Source organism: Myxocyprinus asiaticus, chromosome 17 (genome assembly GCF_019703515.2).
Source record: "Myxocyprinus asiaticus isolate MX2 ecotype Aquarium Trade chromosome 17, UBuf_Myxa_2, whole genome shotgun sequence".
Classification (NCBI taxonomy): domain Eukaryota; kingdom Metazoa; phylum Chordata; class Actinopteri; order Cypriniformes; family Catostomidae; genus Myxocyprinus; species Myxocyprinus asiaticus.
This window is the reverse complement of record NC_059360.1, coordinates 41158501-41181261: the sequence shown is the minus strand read 5'-3', so window position 1 is coordinate 41181261 and position 22761 is coordinate 41158501. Positions and strand designations below refer to the sequence as shown.

Sequence of the window (22761 nt, the reverse complement as noted above, 5' to 3'; positions counted from 1 at the left end):
CATGATCACAATATCAAGTAACGTAATTAACAATTTATATTTTTGTCATAATCATGCAGCTCTACACTTGCTTTCACACAGATGGCAATGATCAACTCAGTAAAGACATTTCGGATTAAGCTCAAAAGTTGTCCTTTTACCCGAGTGGAACCAAGTGACCCCTGCACTGCAAACACGCATCTGTGAGACAAGAGGACTTAAGGATCTGCCTCAAAACATAAAAAAAAAACAAAATGCATGACAGGAAAAATGTTAGTCTAATGATGAGGCACTTGCCCAGTTTAGTGCCTGTTCTGTTTATTGCACACTGTAACAACCGATCTGCTCTGTGTGACTGTGCTATTTATTAATGCATGTTCATGCACCTGTGTCTATCTATGCATGTGTCTGTGTAAACACCTGCATCTTTGCATGCTCAGCTGTGTAATTTATTTATTTCCCAAGACACTTATACATTAGCTGACTTGATGTTGTTGGCTCACACCAACTTCAACCTTTCACTACAAAGTTGCCCCTTCTTTTTGTGGTTGCTGTTAGGATTTTAATTATTTATTTCATTTATTTCATTAAGTTCATTACATTGCATACATTATTCTGTGGTGTGTTTGTATGGCTGTTTGTTTCTTGAGATAGTCTGGTACACCTTGAGAAAGTTCTTATTTGTGCAGTCTGGATTAGGATTATGTTCCTACACAATTACCAGACATTTCTTCACTTCCATGGTTGAAGGTCAGGAGAATGAATCAGAGTCAAGAGATACTTAGGCCACGTCTACACGATTATTGATTGGCAAATTATTTTATCAATACATTTTTGAGGCATCGATATATTAACATCAGCCAACATTTAAATTAGAAGCTAATGTGTGTGCTTTCAATACACTGTCAGTTGCCTTCCATGCAATGTAGTATGGCGTAATAGCTTTGGGAAACTACAAGGGGGCGACATAACATTTACTGAAGCTGGTCGCAGCATGAACACGCACAGGTATCACAAAACATTACGAGCTGATGGCAGTCCAAAGTAAAGAAGGATTTTGTACTTCTTAAAGAATTATTAAAGTGACGTTGATGAGTTTGCAGGTTAGCATATGAAACTGGTGTAACTGGGCAAACTGAGCGATTAGAAATGGTGACGTTTATTAAGCAATTTCCCTTTATGTAGCATTAAATAGGTTTCATTCAAGCTGTCAAACCACAAAAAGACTTATAACTGAAAATACATTGTGTAAGATGTATGAAAGATACAGTATTTATACACAACATATCATTCAGTAATGACTATAGGGTAAATAATATGTCCTTTGATTATGATTTGGGTCAAATTTATGAGCTCTGTGGTGCTGCAGAATTTGTAACAGCATCTGGAGACGGTGAGCCCGCAGTGTGTACGTACCTTCATAGAAAATAATTTCGTATCCGCCAGACACGTCTGGTGCACGACCCCTTTTACTTAACCTTGCCGCTCACACTTTACCAAAATTCTGTTGAGAAATATTTTTGAAAAGACAAAGACTATTGTGCAACCAGCAGCCCTATTTATATCTGAAAAAAATCCTGATATACAGTATATATAGATAATCATCTGGAAAATCTTTCGATTATCGATACGTGAAAATGGCACTGATCCCAAGCCTAGTCTACACTAATCAGTTTAAGTTCGGAAACTCCATTTCAGTTTCCTAATAGCACCGTTTCCCAAAGTATACCATTTCCGGAAGTCTCTGTTTTTGGTGGAGGTAAACACTGTTTCAGTATAGATGAGAGGCAAAAATGTAGAAAAATCAACATGTTTTCATATGGATGCACAATATATCGGCCGGTATTATATTATTGGCCGATAATCGGGAAAATTAAAAAAATTATTATCGCTCCGATAATGGAATTACCGGTGATATTTTCGCAGATAATTTGCTACGGTTTATTTGCTCGTGGCTGAGAATCTCTAACTGCCTGTGGTGGCTTAACTTTAGGCAGAGACTCGGGCAGTCCCAAGCGACAGTGCGCATACTCTCTGTGTGAGTGAAGACAAACTCATGCTGCTCTGTGAGGATTATTTCAACAACTCTGCACCTTGTTACATTGTTTTGGGGCTGGTTTTAGTAATCTGCTGTAAGTAACGTCATGCCATTTCCCTTATTCTGTTTGTTTCATGAGGCAATAAACGAAAACGCGGCAAAAACATGCGTGCACACTAAGTTACTTGGGGGCAATAATTTTTGCGTATTCATGAAACATAAGCAGAATGTGGGAAATAGTACATTGTTACTTACAGCACAGCATTGTGATTAAAACAAGTCTAAACACAACCTAACACGGTGCATTTATATTAAAATAATTCTCACAGAGTGACTCGAGATGGCTAAAAACTCTAGTTTGTGAGTGAATCGAATGTGCATGTTGTAATTTACGAGTTGAGACTTTTGTAATGTTATGACTCATGACTTTTCAATCTGTATGATGTTACCTATTCCCATTATGATTGTTGTGTTCATATTTAATAAGTTATACAGTGGAGTTGTCACAGATGAGCACTGTAACGCGTCTGTGAATGAGACACGCTAGCACACATAACACACACACCACCGCAGCACTCGCAGTCTGGCTGCTAGCATAAATATTACACTATGTACAGTATACAGAGTTTAGGGTTTGTATTGTGTGTTTTGTTGTTTAATGTTCGTAACATGCAGTTTATAGCCTCATTTTGGTTTAATGCATTAGACCATCTCTCTGTTAGTGAGTCATCAGGATTACCGTAAACACTCATATAAATGGGCACCATCCAATGTATGCAAATTGTCATTAATTTTTCATTCAAATCAACATACATCTATAATATAAGCACATTTCTGGTTCATGTTACATCCGCCAAACCTTAAATAGCAGCAAGTCCAAATTCCAAGCTTTTAAATGACAGATATTTCTCAAATTATAAGCTTTTAATGAATTAGCTAGCAGTTTAAAGGATTAAAAAATAAACTTAAAAAAAAAATATATTGGTTATTGGTATCGGCCACAATGAGCTGTGAATTATTGGTTATTGTATTGGCCTGGAAATTCCATAACGGTGCATCCTTAGTTTTCATCCAAAAACATATTAGCGATGATGTTATTCTGGCCTAGAACTGCCCAATTACTCACAGCTGATCTACGTTAAATGACCAACCAACTGTTTACTTTGACATTTAGGGGCAAGTAAATCTAAAATCGATGATCCCACAGTAATAGACCAAACATGCAACCAATGGTAGCTCATTTAAATAATGGTGCAGCAGTCTAGTGAAAGACTTTGTGGTCAGAACAAACAAAACTACAAAGTCTGCCCTGACTCCTGAAGGTGGGGAGCACCCAGCCAATCAATTGATTGATTGATGCATTTGACTGTCTATAAATGTTCCATGGACAAAGGCCATGACAAAGAGCTACCATGATATAAATACAGTAGGCAAAGTATCATACATTGTGGACGTGGTGTAACAAGAGGGGAAAAGAAATCTTGGTTACCATATATTTGGCTTTTTTTTTTTGGTTTTGTTTTTAATGGAAAACATGGCTGCTGTTTTTTTTTTTTTTTTTTTTTTTTTTTTACTTAAAGAGAAGATTGGAAACAGTGCCGTTTAATCACAGCCCTTGAAAGTCACCCCATCAGGTTCAGATGTGGATGCTCTGAATTCTGCTGTAATTCAGCATGATTTTGTTATATTTATTCAATTATTTATTAATTTTACCTGTAAAAAAATATCTGCTGCAGACATTCACATTCTTAGACATGTGATTTCACAGACATCCCTTTTCTTTTTCTGAACTAATTGCTTGCAGCCACATCAGTAATTTGCCCCCTTTTTTTTTTCTTGGTCTGCAGGTGATAAAAACGGTGTGCAAGTTTTCAGTTAGGCCTAATAACCAGCCAAATCTATCTGATATTTATCCCTGTTTTCCTGCTAAGAATGAATGGGTCACTATGGTAACACTATATCCTCTTTACCAGCTCTATCTAAAGTGGTATTTCTTTCATACAGTATTACAGGGAGAACTGCCATTTCACCTGCTCAAAATTAAGAAGGAATCCTAATCAGAAGGAATGCTTTGATATCTCTTTTCAAATAAAAAGCTTTAAGCGTATTCCCTGGATCTTAACCTTGTACCAAGGCTTGTTAGATTTTCCATATTCTCTGATGGATTGGACCAAGTTAATATATTTACAAATATTTACAGTGGCACTCAAAAAAGGCATTTGCCCAAATGTCATGGTGACATAAGATGATTCGCTCATCTTTAACCTCTCCTCTGAGGTGCACAGACAGTTATCCTGTACTCATCCATCTGTTTTCCACCGGTATTTCCCTGTAATCCCATAAAGCTTGGCTTGGCTGAAAAGGTGATGTGAACTTCATGCATGAGGTAATCACCTCACTGGGTGTGTTTTCTTTCCCTTCACTCTGAGACCGAACAAAGCCATAGAGCGAGAGCGAGAGAGAGAGAGAGAGATCTATTGATCTTCATAAAGCCTTGCTTTCCCAGCTGTGAATGCAAGCTCTCAGCCCAGAGATAAGATACTTGGTTCATGTTGTTAATATTATTATTACAGTGCATCCAGAAAGTATTCACAGCGCTTCACTTTTTCCACATTTTGTTATGTTACAGCCTTATTCCAAAATTTATTAAATTCATTATTTCCCTCAAAATTCTACAAACAATACCCCATAATGACAACGTGAAAGAAATTTGTTTGAAATCTTTGCAAATTTATTAAAATTTTTTTTTTTTTTAAAATCACATGTACATAAGTATTCACAGCCTTTGCTCAATACTTTGTTGAAGCACCTTTGGCACCAATTACAGCCTCAAGTCTTTTTGAGTATGATGCTACAAGCTTGGCACACCTATTTTTGGGCAGTTTCTCCCATTCTTCTTTGCAGGACCTCTCAAGCTCCATCAGGTTGGATAGGGAGCATTGGTGCACATCCATTTTCAGATATCTCCAGAGATGTTTATTCGGGTTCAAGTCTGGGCTCTGGCTGGGCCACTCAAGGACATTCACAGAGTTGTCCCGGAGCCACTCCTTTGTTATCTTGGCTGTGTGCTTAGGGTCGTTGTCCTGTTGGAAGATGAACCTTCGCCCCAGTCTGAGGTCCAGAGTGCTCTGGAGCAGGTTTTCATCAAGGATGTCTCTGTACATTGCTGCATTCATCTTTCCCTCGATCCTGACTAGTCTCCCAGTTCCTGCCGCTGAAAAACATCCCCACAGCATGATGCTGCCACCACCACCATGCTTCACTGTAGGGATGGTATTGGCCAGGTGATGAGCGGTGCCTGGTTTCCTCCAGACATGACGCTTGCCATTCAGGCCAAAGAGTTCAATCTTTGTTTCTCATGGTCTGAGAGTCCTTCAGGTGCCTTTTGGCAAACTCCAGGTGGGCTGTCATGTGCTTTTTACTAAGGAGTGGCTTCCGTCTGGCCACTCTACTATACAGGCCTGATTGGTGGAGTGCTGCAGAGATGGTTGTTCTTCTGGAAGGTTCTCCTCTCTCCACAGAGAAATGCTGGAGCTCTGTCAGAGTGACCATCGGGTTCTTGGTCACCTCCCTGACTAAGGCACTTCTCCCCCGATCGCTCAGTTTGGCCAGGCAGCCAGCTCTAGGAAGAGTCCTGGCGGTTCCAAACTTCTTCCATTTATGGATGATGGAAGCCACTGTGCTCATTGGGACCTTCAATGCTGCAGAAATTTTTCTGTAACCTTCCCCAGATCTATGCCTCGATACAATCCTGTGTCGAGGTCTACAGACAATTCCTTGGACTTAATGGCTTGGTTTGTGCTCTGACATGCACTGTTAACTGTGGGACCTTATATAGACAGGTGTGTGCCTTTCCAAATCATGTACAATCAACTGAATTTACCACAGGTGGACTCCAATCAAGTTGTAGAAACATCTCAAGGATGATCAGTGGAAACAGGATGCACCTGAGCTAAATTTTGAGTGTCATGGCAAAGGCTGTGAATACTTATGTACATGTGATTTTTTCCTTTTTTTATTTTTAATAAATTTGCAAATATTTCAAAGAAACTTCTTTCACGTTGTCATTATGGGGTATTGTTTGTAGAATTTTGAGGAAAATAATGAATTTAATCCATTTTTGAATAAGGCTGTAACATAACAAAATGTGGAAAAAGTGAAGCGCTGTGAGTACTTTCCGGATGCACTGTATTATTATTATTATTCCTCCCCAATGGGAGTCTATGGTGGCCCATATAACCGTTTGTAGGAAAATTATGAAATTTGGCAAACTGATAAGGGTGGCAATGAATAGTCCCCATAGCAAATTTGGGAGCTCTAGGACAAACTCCATAGCACCACCACCAGTTAAAAAATGCACTTTTATTTGTGCGTATCTTTTTAACCATTTGTCCTAGAGACACCATTTATTATTATTATTATTATTATTATTATTATTATTACTACGTTCCTCTTATTGTTTAAGACATTAATTAACATTATACATTATAGCTCCATCCATTACAGTAGCTGCCATCTTGGATAATGATGTTTACAGTTTAAAAGTTTCACATCCTTCAAACTTTGTCGGATGTGTCCAAACAATGGCTCAAAATAATCTCCAGACTGAGCCGCACAGAAATAATAGTAAAGAATTTTGATATTTACCTTTGTTTAAAAGTTACTTGGTATGCTTCATCAGGACCATGATTTGAGGGTACATGCAAAGTTTGGATACAGCGCCACATATGGGCCTAATGGCTATTTTTGCCCGTTATATTTCAACCATATGTCCTAAAATCATGGGATTGGTGTCTGTGGATTCATTAGGTCATGTGGATTTCAACAATACCTGTTTTTTTCTCATGTCAACCATACTGTCCCTCTGCTAGAGGTCGACCGACAGTGGATTTTACCGATACCAGTTGCTAAGTTGGGCAGTACCTGCCAATAACCAATTAATCAACCGATAGTTTTTAAAATTGATACTGAATGAAAAAATAACACTCAAAGTAAAATAGTGCTGAACATTATTACAAAAATAAACAGTATTTACTGAACCATGAAAATGTATTGTACTTTTTTTTAAATGAAATAAATATATAAATATGAATATATATGAACTAATATTCAAATTTTAACGTCAGCTGATTTTTAAATTTACGTTGTTTCCTTAGTCCACAAGAGAGTGCAATAAATACATAAACAATACAGCACCGTTACAATATTGCATAGAACATTCCTATCCTGGCTGTTAAAAAAGAGCATTTCATTTTCAACTAATGTGCATAAAATAAATAAATAAAAAGTTTTAATCGGTCCATATTCTCAAATGTTAATTCAAAAATGAAATGGGGGGTTGGGGAAATGCTTCAATTGGCAGTTCACATGGTGTTACACTTGCACTGATGCCACAGTATACCCCAGACTCAAGCTATAATAACAGCAAAATTGTTTTTTATTCATTACAGTTGTATGTAGGGTAGCAATATTCACAGATAGCTGTGGTATTCGGCTAAACTCGTTGGTGAAGCGGCTCAGTCTATGAGCCCAGGCCAGGGGCTGTTCAGACAGATGGAACACAACAGAATGGAAAAGAATGTGAGAATCTCAAGACACACATTTCCAAGTTGAACATCTTTCCTGGCAAAGCATTTAAACAGCTCATTGCTTAATCTGAGAAACGCTTATTAGAGAGCAAGACACAATGGCCAAAGACCTCCACAAGCTGCAAGGGGCTGTTCACGCTGAACGCATTTGCAACCATCGATTTGTTTTTCTATGTAAACGCATGCTAGACAAACATCTTTGTTTCCCATTGTTTTTGTTTATTCAGCATCTCGTGCAGGAGCGCTGTTTTTAGATGCTTTTTCAAATTAAAAAGAACTTTAAAAAACATCTTGAGACACCTGCTTTCAGTTAAACTCTATTTGTTGCGCTGTGTCTAGCCTTTTTAGCGCAAGAATGTGATCGATCTGAAGTCATCGTATTACAGTGAGGATAAAAAAAAATGAATTAAAATCAGATGCGTTTCTGATTTGTTTATACGTTTCACTCAGCTGCATGAAGATATTAATTTGCTTTTTCACATCACTAGCTTTAAATATGCAACTTAGCTGGCTAACGAATGCATAAACGTGACCAGCTGGATATAAACTAATGCAAATAGACGGTAATAGATGGTAACAATCATGACATTTAAACATTTGGGTAGGAAGTGCGTGTATTTTTGTTACATTGTTCTAACCACTTGAGGTTAGCTTTAATTTTAGCGTCCTCTCAGCCTTGTCTGCAAACATCCTCCTGTTCTCTACTAATGCAGCATCTAGTCAACAAATTAACTACTTTATAATGATATGACAACGTGTACTTTAGTGTACTGTATACATACCTTTTAGTTGTTGATTTTTTAAATCCACATCTGAAGTGTTATGCTCCATGCAGTGTGTAGTCTCACGTGTCAAAACAAACACCACAAAGGCATCAGTGAAGTTTTTATTTCACCTATAGAGGCCACTCTCATACTGTTTAACGACAGCAGACCCTTCCCAGCCGCTCCAGCACTGGACACAACAGGGAAAAACTATCAGTGTGGAATTTTGCCGATAACCGATAGTGTTTTTAATTTTATTAAAAAGTGATATATCTTTTAAAAGCATTGTCAGATTTAAAATATATTTGTTATGCATCATAAACATCATGTCCTGAGGATACCTGAGCAGTTTTGAGACAGCATCACCTATAGCTCAAAAGATAATCCACATTTGTGTGCTAACTCTAACCTTGTAGTGTCTCTTTGCCATCAGTTTAATATGTTAGCTGTGGCTCAGTGTGTCAAATCGCTGGTTTATAGTGTTAAAGGTTATGGGTTTGAATCCCCACCTCAACAATTCCTATAGTTATTTTTTCTGTTGTTATGGATATCTTTCTATTGCGCTTACTAAATAGTTTCTGGGCTTTTCTCAAATCAAATTTTGATTTTCATTTTATTATAAAGTTACATTAATATGAAGATGATTATGGTCACAACGATGATTGGCTGTGATTGCTCTATGCTTGGTATGTCACTTTGATAACAGCTGGTGTAGTGGACTGTGCATGTGACCTGTTTAATGGAAAGTTGTAGGTTCAAATCCATTTTGTGTGTTTGAACTTTATGTTTTGTGTGATCTTTGGGTTGTGTTTAATGCTGTGCAGTGCTTGCCATTTTGGTGTTTGACCCTGTAATTGCTGCTTGCAGCTATATTTTCTTTTGATTGGTGTGAAAAATGACCTGGAAATGTTTTTGATGAGATTTTGAGTTTGAGAAATACTCAAACCGGCCCATCTGGCACCAACAATCATGACACGTTCCAAATCATCGAGATCAAATTTTTTCCCATTCTGATGGTTGATGTGAACATTATCTGAAGCTCCTGGCCCGTATCTGCATGATTTTATGCACTGCACTACTGCCACAGGATTGGCTGATTAGATAATCGCATGGATGATTGTTGATGCCAGATGGGCTGGTTTGAGTATTTCTGTAACTGCTGATCTCCTGGGATTTTCACGCTCAACAGTCTCTAAAAGTTACTCAGAATGGTGCAAAAAACAAAAAAAAAAATCCAGTGAGTGTCAGTTCTGTGGACGGAAATGCCTTGTTGATGAGAGAGGTCAGAGAATGGCCAGACTGGTTCGAACTGACAAAGTCTATGGTAATATCATCTTAGAGTGCTATTCTGAGATGCGGATTGACGCAGTTTTCGTGGCACGTGGGGGAGCTACACAATATTAGGCAGGTGGTTTTAATGTTGTGGCTGATCGGTATATATATATATATATATATATATATATATATATATATATATATATATATATATATATATATATATATTACACTTAGACCCAATTAGCTTTGATCAATAAATCATTTTTTAAACATCAGTAGACACAGAAGGCTAGTTGAGCAAATTCAGTTGACACTGAAATTTCAGTCCCACAAGAAAAATTAGTTTTGTTAGAGGTCTTCAAACTATTCCTGATAATTATGACTTTTAATATTAAAACCATTTTGGTTCTTTGGCAGTGAGCCTTATGTAGTTCTTAATAGCGATTAGATTGTATCTGTTTTGGATTTGAAATACAACAGCTTAACAGATTTAGCAAGCCATTTTCAATAGTGATTTCTGTGTGTGATGTTGGTGTATTAGTCTTTTATATAACATTTGCATAAACGATTACATAAAGTCACTGATGTGATACAATCACGCATAATGATAGATGGAATTTTAAACTATCCTGAATTATAACAAACTCCACAGAATTTGGCAATCAGACGGGAGCACCCAGAGTCTGGTGAACTGCATGGCTAAATGGGAAAAAGATCAGAGAAAAGAAAAACAAAAAACAAATCTGGATCTATTACTTTGAGTTCTGGGAAAGAGAGATATCCATGCCTACTAAACCCTGGTGCAATGGATCTGACGGACAGCTCAGGCCTCACCCCTTAATCTCACGTTGAATGGTAGATAGAGTGTTTTGTCCCTGGGCATTACATTTGAAAGCATACATAAATGTATCTTATTGATACATTTTTGCCTTTGATGATGCTGAGGGCTGCCGTATATCTGATGGATGGTGTATAGCCTCTAGAGTAAAGGAGGTTCAACGAGATGGCTGTTAGTCTATTATTATGATGTGAAAAAAAAATCCAGCTGAAATTCCTTAAGGTTACGATTTCTTATGGTACGTAGTTAGTTTTAGATGTTTTCTAGCTGATTGAAGATGGTCATTTACTGCTCCAACCTCGTTAATGTGGTTGATCAGTTGGATTAATAGCTGGTAGGGCAAAAGTCAACCTTGTTAGGGCAGGAAGACTACCGTGGCTATGCTGGTGGGGGCCTGTTCAAACTGGTAAAGCATGTTTCATAACACAACCGGAACTAGTTGACCAGCTTCGCCCACTTAACCCATCGACACATGTATTAAATGAATGGAAACCAAAAGATTGTAGCCATATTTTCGGCATGAAGTCTGGCCCACATTGCAGCTTATTCTGGACTACAACCTTCTTCTTACAACACAAGACAGCTCGGATGGGGTGTCTGTGTGAATGGGCCAGGTTAAATACTCAACAGACAGACTGAACTGTACAGCCCCCGCTGAGCTTCAGTCATCAGCCACAGGATACCACACAGAGACCTTATTAACATATGCCAGTGCACACACACACACACACACACACACACACGCATGCCGTCATGTCAAGATTTGTCTCAGGTTGCTAGGCATAAAACCATAGCTACGTTCTTTTTTTCTTCTAAATGGTTAGATATAGGTTCTGGGATTTATGTCACAACACAGTAATGTGAAATTAGGCCACAAGTAATAAAAGAGTATTTCTTATTAGTCTTTGGTGAGGTGACTGGGGTTTTTTCATAGCTACTTTCTCTTTTAGAGTTCCAATGATAGAATACTACAATTATAAAAAAAAAAAAAAAAAAAGATCAATAGTGAAAGTAGGTGTTCCTACTTTAACCTTCAGGAAATGTAAATCTTGTTTCATAGACTCCCGTTACTATACTGTACCTACATTTTTGCAAAATTATGTTTACGTGGCTCGTTGCACATATTGCAGCAGTTTCCTGATATCAACCACTAAAGGCGCTACAATAGACTTCTATTAACTTTTACACAAATCACAAGTAAAACAGCAGATTAACTGTTCATAAACACGTACTTTCCACTATTTTTCCTCACACAATGCTTTTAAGGCGATACATTTTAATGTTAGCATCACATAACCAAATATTTTTACAAGAAAGAGCAATCAAGTTGTGTGGTAGCTGTACTGATAGAGCATTGCACTTGCAATGCGAAGGACCGGGATACAAGCCTTAAAGAGCATCCAGGTTGACAAATGAATTGAAAGTGTCAAAGAAGCACCACAAAATGGCATGGTTTCTTCAACAGTTACGTTTTTCTTCTCACATTTGCTTTTTCTGACACTATTGTTTAGGTTTAGGATGGGCGGTAGGTTTTGTTGATTTTAAACTCGATGGAGCTTTAACCTTAAAAAATTGTTTGGGAGAAAATGTAACTCACTTTTAGTGCCACAGTGTTTATTTTACCTTGGAACTGTGGACGAAACATGTAATAAACCATGTAATGTCATTTTGCAAAAATGTCACCACAGTCACATCATTTTTTTAAAGATTTGGCTGGAAAATGTTGTTCATCCACCTCATGAGGTCAAACTAAATATTATATGCAATTATCTATAAATTAGGCTGAAATATTAAGATATAATTGAGATATAATTATTGCAGTCATATCGCCAAGCCCTAGCCATAATGTTGAAAGGATTCAAATGCTACTGCACATTGCCCAACATATCCTTTTACCATGGTTAAATCACTGTTACACACAGCTTCTTGTGGCTTATTGCCTTATTCTTCTTGCATTTACATGAGACCACAGACAGACAAAAAACATTTGTCAGCATACTGCCTGATGGTATTGACACCTTCTTATAATAAACAGCCAGAGCGGTATTACAAGGGTCGGTGGGCGGTAGTACATATGCTTTGTTTCTAATGCCAGACAGCACACTTTTGCTCAGACACCAGGGATTACACAGAGACCAAAGGAGATATGAGCTTCCCCTGATAGGATCTGGCTTGTGTCACAAGTGTCATGTGCTTTATTAAAATTCATCCCATCGTATGTAACGCTGAATTCATTTTCTCATCCAATTAAGTGACCTGCATGCCAACTATCATTCTGTCTCTTGCTGTCTATGGCATCAAAATCCCATCAAAATTATTGCTGTCACGGATCCAAAAATAATAAGCGTGAATCAAAATAATAAGCGTGAATCAAAAAATAATAAGCGCAGCTAAAAAAATTATAAGCGCAATAATAAATAAAAAGCGCAGATCAAAATAATACGCGCAGATCAAAATAATTAGCTCAGATCAAAAAATAACAAGCATGAATCAAAAATATATAAACAACTCCTCTAGCCAATCATTCGAAGAGGGGAGGTGACGTCACTCCAATGCAACTCCGATGGCTGCTGCTCAATATCATATTGTTTTGGGTTTCTAGATATGCTGCTTGTGTCTGTTTTTAATATTTTCTGCCAGCTCTAGGAAACAATGTGTTGTCCAAGTAGACCATTATCATAGTCCGTTAACACATGTATCGAGTCAGCTGAATTTAGTTAGCAGAGTTTTAGTTTAGGCATTATTTAAGACTTCCTTGTTTGTAGGTTACTGGCTGCATATCTAAAAAAAAAAAAGCAAAACAAGGCTGGGTTGGTGTGGATGTTTGATGCTTGTTTTTACTAGCTGTACCAAAATCGCGAGTTCAGAACCCAACTTGATCCGCTTTTCCATGTTGCTGAATGTGCCGTTATGTACTGATCCTACGTTGCCATCGTTGGCACAGCTACATGTAATTTCTTTTTCCATGATACTGCTGCGAAATCAGAAACACGTGACAAAGCGTCCCCACATCAATAAATAATGCAATAAAGTTGGCTTGATGTTGGACGTTCTTAATTCACATTTTGTCGCAAATTTAGGGACGTCTCTAAAGATACAGCAACATTGGAGCATACAAATCCAAAACATTTACAAACATTTCCATAACATAGAGTATACAACTTCAGTAACATTTTAAGCAAATTACTTACAGCCACACAACCAACTCCAATGTGTGCATGTAGGTGTAAGCAATAATGCACACCTTTTAGATTTTTAATATAAAAAAAAACAAAAAATGTAAAAATAAAATCCAGTTATATGTAAACATTTCTATATTCATCAGTATTGTAATAGGTCTTGGTGTTGGGATCTGTATTTTATTTCGTGGAAAAGCGGATCAAGTTGTGTTCTGAACTCGCGACTACATTGGTACAGCTAGTAAAAACATGCATCAAACATCCACACCAACCCAGCCTTGTTTTTGTTTGTTTTTTAGATATGCAGCCAATAACCTAAAAACAAGGAAGTCTTAAATAATGCCTAAACTAAAGACTCTGCTAACTAAATTCAGTTGACTCGATACATGTGTTAACAGACTATGATAATGGCCTACTCGGACAACACATTGTTTCCTAGAGCTAATACTCAAAACAGACACAAGCAGCGTATCTATCAACCACAAATAATATAATATTGAGCAGCAGCCCTCGGAGCTGTATTGGAGTGACGTCACCCAACTAGATGAGGAGCTGTCGATCAAGAACTAGTGGACCAAAAGGGACGCAAAATGCCCCCTGATTTACATGAGACTCTACAAGTTTTGGAAAACCAAGCGCAGAACTTGGAAACAAAAGCAAAAAAATGAAATAAAATAAAATACAGCGTTAGCATACACAAAAATGAAAATATGAGCAAAATTGTCAGAGAGTACAAAAAACAATAATATAACCAAGGAATACACGATTGTGTTTGCAATTCTGATGACTTTGCTTTCATTTTTCTGTTGTTGTTGTTGTTGTTGTTGTTGTTTTTCTTTTTTTGCTTTTTTTTGCAGCATATTTTAAATGTGTTTATATATTTTTGATTCATGCTTGTTATTTTTTTATCTGTGCTAATTATTTTGATCTGCGCTTTTATTTTTGTGCTTATTTTTTTTTTATCTGCACTTATTATTTTTTGATTCCCACTTATTAATTTGATTCCCGATTATTATTTTTGGATCCGTGAACGCAATACATTTGACGGGATTTTGATCCCATAGCTGTCGTGCCTGTCTCCGACACACATACGCACTGACAGTCACATGATTTTGTCCTACTGAAATTTGATCAGTGCTGAACAATAGGTTATCCCTCCAGAGCAGAGATTTCCTATGATTGCTGCACTCCACTCCTCTAAAGCATAACTCTTTTGGGGAAAGCTGACAGAGCAGGAAGAGGTGTAAAATACTGCTTTATTTTGAAATCTTTTCATACAACTGCAGGGATCAGAGGAGACACAAAGGGGGAACCAAAAGGGGAAAAATGAAATGGGGCAGACAGCAAAACCATTGAGAGGATCATTCTGATGCTTAAAGGTTGCTCTTTCATATCTCTGGAGACTTCATGGAGTTCTCATTTGTCTCATTTAAGAATACTTTGCCATTTAGGTTTATAATTTAAGTAATTTTGTCTTAGATGTTTCAACCAATGGCAATAGTGTTAGGTGACACTTTACAGCAGGTACAGTGCACACTTTAGAGAGATCTCATTTGTGATTTTTCTTATGAAATTGTTGAGATATTTTAAGACTCTAGAGAAGTCTAGAGTCTTAAACATTAAAGATTACTAGGGTCTTTAGCAATTCTCCATTTACCCCCTGTTTAATCTGTTTACCATCTAGGGAAAACAATTAAGATATGAAATAGATCTCACTTGTGAGTTTTCTTTCTTTTGAGTTTAGCAAAAGAGGCTAGGCAGAAGTAAGCAGAGGCAACATGGAGAGAAGTAGAAAGATTTAGTATGGATGCTGTCTTATCGTCTTCCTGTGCGTGAGTTTCAGTGGGAGTGAAGCTGAAGCTGGTCATCGCTCCAGGCAACTACTGCTGATGTTTTTTGTTTTTTTTTCCTGTCTGTATTTCAATCCATCTCTCTTAGTCTGTAGCTCTCTCTCTTTTATGGAGATTTTAGCACTCTGTATTTTGCCATTAGGTGCTGATTAATCTGGAATAAGCAGGCTGAAAAATGCTGCTGCCATCACTTAGCGCGAGGGGAAAATGCAGCTCCATCGCTTCCTGTTGAAGTCTGGATCTACATGCTCCAGAAAAGTCAGCCTCCCACCCAACCTTTAGAAGAAGCTGCTCACACTAGATTTAGTTTCACATTAACTTCCATTCGTACAAATACAAACGCAAGAGTACAGGTACGCAAACATATGTGCAGAATTGTTTAGCTTTTGCTAGGTACTGAAGTTCAAGTTAAGTAAACTCTGACTGACTAAATGTCTGGTTCACAATGCAGTGTATTCTGGCCAAAAAAACAGTTAACCAGTTAACCAGAAAGAGACCATCTGACTGACATGTAATGTGTCCAATGACAATTTGTTTTGGTTTTACGAGTTGTTTAAAGGCAGGTTTAGCAGACACAGATACCTTTGACCAATAGAGGATCTGTGTGTCACAGATTGACCCTTTGGATAAACATTAAACATGGAGAAATCATTCTATTTTCCTGTTCAAAATATTAAACATAGTTAAAAATAAATAAATAATCTAATTTCAATTAAGAAAAGAAGCCTTGGGGAATTGATGTAGATGGTATATTTTAACATTTTTTATTTACTATTCATTCAAAAAAGAGGCCTGGGAGCCTGATATTGGATCTGTTGCCCATATTCATTGTGGGGTCTGAAGTAATTTCACATTGTGATCACCCTTAGAGACAGTGAACATGCTTTTGATTTCACTCTATGTATGATCACATGTAGTTCAGATCATGAGGTGACCACAGATTTATAAATCATAGCCTCACAGACAGGTCCACTCTTTCTCAGTTGTGATAGTAAACCCAATTTTGTGAAAAGTCTTGTGAGATTCATATGGGATATTCATACACTATTTATCTGAAGTCTCACAGCAACCCCCAAATAGCCATTGTTGCCAAGCAGATTCAAAATGTTTAATGCAAGTAAACAAATACAGTAAAATATGCATGTTTTCATTAAAAAAAATAAAAAAAAAGGATTATTGCTATTCAATCATTTTCATGACCAATATAACTAATATATATATATAATTTTCACAAATATACCAATACATAGTGTTAAACAGCAATGTTTACCTACCTACAGTATATTTTTACTAAAATATTTGAATACATGAACGACTACATGCAGCGAGGGGACCGTGAACATTTTTGAGTGATGCCGCAAACAAATTGCTAACTGATCACGCTCTGTAATTAACTAATTTGACATACCAACTCTAACACCACTTGTGCAAATTACATTTAAATCATAGATGCTCTTAAAGAAGCAAGATAAGTTGTTATTGCAAAAGTTGTCTAATAGACCTCATTCATAGTAGCGTCAGTTTTGATTTTTGGTGGGTATGAAAATGAGGCTGTGAGGCAAAATTATTTTCTTCAGTGGCATGCACTGTATAAAGCTGTATAAACCTCCTAGATCACATCTAATGTTCTATTTTTTTTTATATTTTTATTTTTTATTTTTTATTTATTTATTTATTTATTTTTGTCTACTGAAATTTTTGGGAAATATTATTATTTTTTGTTTTTTTTTAATGATTCGTCAGTGGAACAATTTTTTAATGATTCGTCAGTGGAACAATACAAAGCAGTTTAAACAACAGTACAACCCACTGAAGAGACTGTATGTCTATCTCAGAGCCTTGATTTCATTTCCATAAAAAAAAATATTCAGTAGTTTGTATGTTAATGTAATCTTGTGTTGAAGCAGTAAACGCTTGGCTTGCTGTCCGTATACTGGAGGGCTCGGAGCTGGAGACTCGACTCGAGTCCTGATTACCCCCCTCCTGGACTTTACTTATTTAGATAATGAATCTAGAGAATAGGTGAAGATGGGGTGGAGGTGGGATGTCAGAAGAGTTGTCACAGGAAGCAGGTAAGCAGCGGCTTGTATACTCCTGCTCCTGGGCTGTGATTTGTCAGATTAAAATTAACATGCTTCTCCCAAACCTCTATTAATTAACTCCATAAGATGCCACTACTCTGAATAAGGTCACGACGCGGCTTTGTAGCTTAATTTTATATTGGCAGAAAATCATTATGAAAATATCATGAATCTTTGATGCATCAGCCAGCTCTTCTCCTATCCCTAATCTTGATACCAGCAAATGTGAATCTCTCAAAATTTAGCAGAACAAGGTTTACCATCTAGACACAATCCCCCCCCCCCCTCTCTCTCTCTCTCTCTTTCCTCATCCTGCTGTGCATCTCTTCATTGTTGACATCTTAAAAGTGTATGACAATATTTTGAGTGAGAGGATCTTCTTTTAGAACACTTAAAACATTTATTTGTGCACTGTGTGTAAAATATAATCAATGTGAATAATGGAGCAGTTTTTATGTGTTTGCCAAATCAATAATGCATGATAATCAGGTATTCTGTACATCGTGTCTCCCTCTGTCTCTGTCTATCACTGACCAAAGAGCGATCATATGATCGCCACTCTGTTGCTACAAACAAACCCATACATGCATAAACCTATAAAGGACCAAGTGCACACCCCTGTACAATATGTGCTGTGGTTAAGCCAATCGCTTCACTTCATTAAGGGCTGTGGTGGGGTGAAACATCCATACACTCACAGACATGCTTGATTAGTGAGTGTTTGTCTTGGTGCTGCTCTCCACATTGAAGTGCATAGCAATTGTATCCTGTCAAAATGACTGACAGCACTCTTCTACTTTCTCATTACTGTGGCTCTCAAATTGTGTTCCATGAGGGTTTATTGTGTATACATAATCTATTGCAGTGGTTCCCAACTTTTTTCCTTATTTATAGTGCGGGAATTAAAGATCAGATTTCTACCCGTTTGGCCAAGTGTAAATGGAATGTGCTTATTCAATCGGATAGCAGTCAGATAAGTAAAAATGCATGAAGTGAGCAAATGTAAATACCCCCTTTGGCATTTTCTGCACCTCGGTTGAGAGCAGGGTACAAAACTAAAATTTTTGACCCAGTTTTACCAGCCACTTTGATTTGTACAGCCACCTTTATCTGATGCATATATACAGTGTATAGGCTATTCACTATCCATGTATAGTAAAATGCAAACTGCTGAATTTAAAGTGATTTAAACTCAGAGCACCTCCTGAGATGAAAACGGTTTGCAGGCCACTGCGATTTCCAAACTTGTGTTACCTCAACAAATCATTATACAAATCTAAAAACATGACACAGTATCACAAAATAAAAGGAAATTAAAGAGTCTTACCAGATTTTTAGTGAGGAACCGTGTAAACTGTCAAATATTCTGACACTGCAGTACACTTTCAGAGACATAACAAAATAAAAGCTCCAGGTGAAATAAGTGACAGAAACACATTATTATTGTATAAAAAACAAAAATAACCCTCAAAATAATAGTAATAATTATTAAGTATAATATTATAATAATTAACTGGGTCCCACAATAAAAATTCAGTATTATATAATATTCAACTGGGTTCCCAAAAAAATTAGTGGGGGAATTTCATCCACAAAAATGTTTAAGTAAAAAAAGTACGTAAATAATGTAAATAATTTTGATCAGGCTACTATGTATCATTGTATATGGGTGCACATAAATTAAACCAAATAAATAACATGCTTCCTTGTGTTCATTTAGTTAAAAAAATATGGAAAATATGCCTTTGATAATTTTAACTAGATTTTAACCTCATGCATTGAACATTTTCAATCTACTTGACTACAATGTTTTTTTTAGTTGAAATAATGGTTCATCTGAAAACAAAAGCTAATAACTTTTAAGTCAATTCAGAGCAAATGTATAATTATCGAGGAACATCTATTGGCTGGAAATATTGAGATATAATTTTTGTAGCCATATCGCCGAGCCCTACCTTTGCCTTAATAATGGTAGAACAACAGCTCTTCTGTTCATAGTTTGTTGGAGCAGAGACAATATACACCTTGTACTCAAGAACACTGTTGAAAAGACCATCATTGCTGGGTACCAGCATACATTTTATTATGGATACTGGTCCCCACCATGTTTCTTAACTTCCTTAAGCAGCAAGACTTCCATTACAATATGTAACACAATTTTTGTTCCTGTGTAGTAAGTGTTATTTTCTAATTGCTTATGCCTCAAAAGTATAGAAAATGGCTATTATTCCCCACAAACTTTACTTTTGTGACTAGGACAGTGATATTTTTAAACGTACCTATTTCCAATGAGAAAACCGGTGAATTTGTGTTTTTTTCATTCACATAAATTCAAAAAAAAAAAAAAAAAAAAAATAAAAAAAACATTTGAATCCAAATTAACATGTATTTATACTAAAGTAATACAAAAATGACTACAAAAGATTTAGAAGTGAGTAGTTTTTCAAGATTTATTTGTGACTGTCCTGGTCACAAAAGCAGAGTTTGTGGGGAATAATAGCCATTTTCTATACTTCTGAGGCAAAAGCAATTAGGAAATAACACTTACTACCCAGGAACCAAAAAAATAAATAAATAAATAAATAAATAAATAAATACATTTGTTACACAATGTTATCAACCAGCTTCAACCAAGACAAATCTACAAAACCAAACAGTCCAAAGAATGTTAAAGCTTCGTTCTCTTATTAATTAAAAGGTTAGAAGCCAGTTTGTTGCAGTTGTAATGTCCAATTCTGTATAAAATGAATGAGATGAGGAGTAGAGCTTACTCTTAAAAGAGTACTCTTAGTCAGCCACTTAATAGTACTCTTTTACTCTTAAGTGGCTGATTATAGATACTTAAATAGTTTGTTTCAGTTTAGAAGTTTCAAATGTTTCGTGAATTCAAATAGTACAAGTAGATATTATCAAACTGATAGGCTTGTCTAACAACCATCTGATTGGTTTTGCTGGTAACGCTTTACAAGTTTCCATTTATTAACATTAGTTAATGCATTAGGTATCATGAACAAACAATTAAAAATATATTTAAATAAATGTGCTGGTTAATTATTGCAGAGTAGTTTTGGCAGTAAGTTCATAGTAGAATTGGGAGCTGCCAATATGTTTGTTCTTGGATCTGAATGCTTTTAATTGTCATAAAGAATGGTGATGAATGAGAGTGAGCTTGGATTGTAAGATTGGAACTGTATGAAAACAATTTTAGATGTCCATGTTATTCTTTAGGACTGAATTTTTAGGATGCAGATTAAATACTGCTATTAGTCATTACATTCACACTAATCCATTTTCGTTCGAAAACACGTTGATTTCTTTACGTTTACGCCTCTCATCCACACTGGAACGGCACTGACAATGGAGACTTTCAAGTCTCTCCATAAACGCATACTTCGGAAAATTATACCATTATAATATCCTTAAACTTGAAATACTTAGTGGATTATTGTGGACATGGCCTAAGTGTCATCTTAAGTGTCCTTGTGTAAGATTCTCACTCTGAGAGGCAAAGTTGGATGAATTATTTTTTACCTTTTGTGAGGTAAAAGCTGCTTTGGTAATTGCAGTGTTACAATTGTTGGGAATATTCATTCTCTATGAATTTATATAATCTGTCACCTTCTACATCAACTTTTATTTTGTCCTGTTACTTCTTAAAGTAGTTGCTGTATTATTATATATCTAATAAAAGTCTCATATAAACTAGGGATGTGCATGGTAACCGTTTGTAATATTCAGATAACCATGAGGGTTCACGAATGGTTATTTCATTGGGATTCATTCAGGACTCGGGAATAAAGAACGTTTATTGCAATAGATATGCACCAAACACTACTTAACAGCGAGCTATAAGCCTATATAGCACAATACATCTTCAAATGATAAAACGTCATGGTTACTTTCATAACCTCCGTTCCCTGATGGAGGGTATGAGACGTTGTGTCGATGTAATGACACTAGGGGTCACTCTTGGGAGCCCCAATCACCTCTGCTTTTTTTAAAAAAGGCCAATGAGAATTGGCAAGTGGAATTTGCATGCCACTCCGCCGGACATACGGGTATAAAAGAAGCTGGTATGCAACCACTCATTCAGGTTTTGTGCTGAGAAGCTGAGACCAGGTCCTGGCCAGTAACATTTACATTTATGCATTTGGCAGATGCTTTTATCCAAAGCGACTTACAGTGCACTTATTACAGGGACAATCCCCCTGGAGCAACCTGGAGTTAAGTGCCTTGCTCAAGGACACAATGGTGATGGCTATGGGGATTGAACCAGCAACCACCTGATTACCAGTTATGTGCTTTAGCCCATTACGCCACCACCACTCACCAGTTCAGCGGGTAGTTCAGCGTTGTGGCAAGAGGGACACAACGTCTCGTTCCCTCCATTAGGGAATGGAGGTTACGAAAGTAACCATGACATTCCCTATCTGTCACTCACTCAACATTGTGTCGATGTAGTGACACTAGGGGTCCCTATACAAAACACCACAACTATCTGAACTGTGTTACGTGAACTGGCGGTGTGTGACGGGCAGACCGGAACAAATCAACTGCCCAACAATAGGGACAGGCTAGCCCAGCCGAGGCCTCTTTTCCTCTCTTTTCTCCCCAAAAAGAGTGGAATTTTTTAACCAACTGGAAGCCATAAGTATCTACGTCGAAGGGTGTCCCTCCCAAGGGAAGACACCGCGGAGAACACACCCCGCCCAAGAAGGGGGGTTATTTAGAGTGGAATACGTCAAATGGTCTTACCGAGTCTTGTCGGAAGTGTGTCATGTGGAGAGGTCCCATAGTTGGTCCTACCCAAAGGGGGAGGAGTTTCTACAGAGCATGGAGACCGGGGGCAGAGGGGCCTCTGCCCAAGGAAGATGCAGTTTACCGACAGGGAAATGATTTTGTGGAAGATATCGCATGGGGTTGCCTTCAGGGAACCAGCACATGTGGAGCACCTACCTCAGTACAGGGTCTCATTAACGCACGTACTGGGCCGGCAGCGAGTTTCTCCGCAAACTCAACTGCCAGAGGGCTAAGGAGGAAAGTCATCCAGGGATCACAGTCTGTGAACATGACTGGGAGGGTAAAGGCGCTATGCGCAAGTGGAATACCCGGCCAGCTGTCCCAGAACTTACCTGCTCGTGTCTGCCAATATATGGGACGAGACAC

General features: G+C 37.3%; 1 protein-coding gene across 4 annotated transcripts in view; it reads left to right on the top strand.

The window, feature by feature from the left end:
- The window catches only part of lrfn5a (leucine rich repeat and fibronectin type III domain containing 5a), a 132956-nt gene that overhangs the window by 83550 nt on the left and 26645 nt on the right, over positions 1 to 22761 (top strand). Inside the window, exon 1 of one of the 4 annotated variants that reach the window (XM_051723078.1) lies at positions 17539 to 17586. The exons of the other annotated variants lie outside the window; for them this stretch is intronic. The gene's annotated coding sequence lies outside the window, so the exon portion shown is untranslated. Of the gene's footprint in view, positions 1 to 17538; positions 17587 to 22761 lie in introns of those variants that run through there. 4 annotated transcript variants of the gene reach the window in all.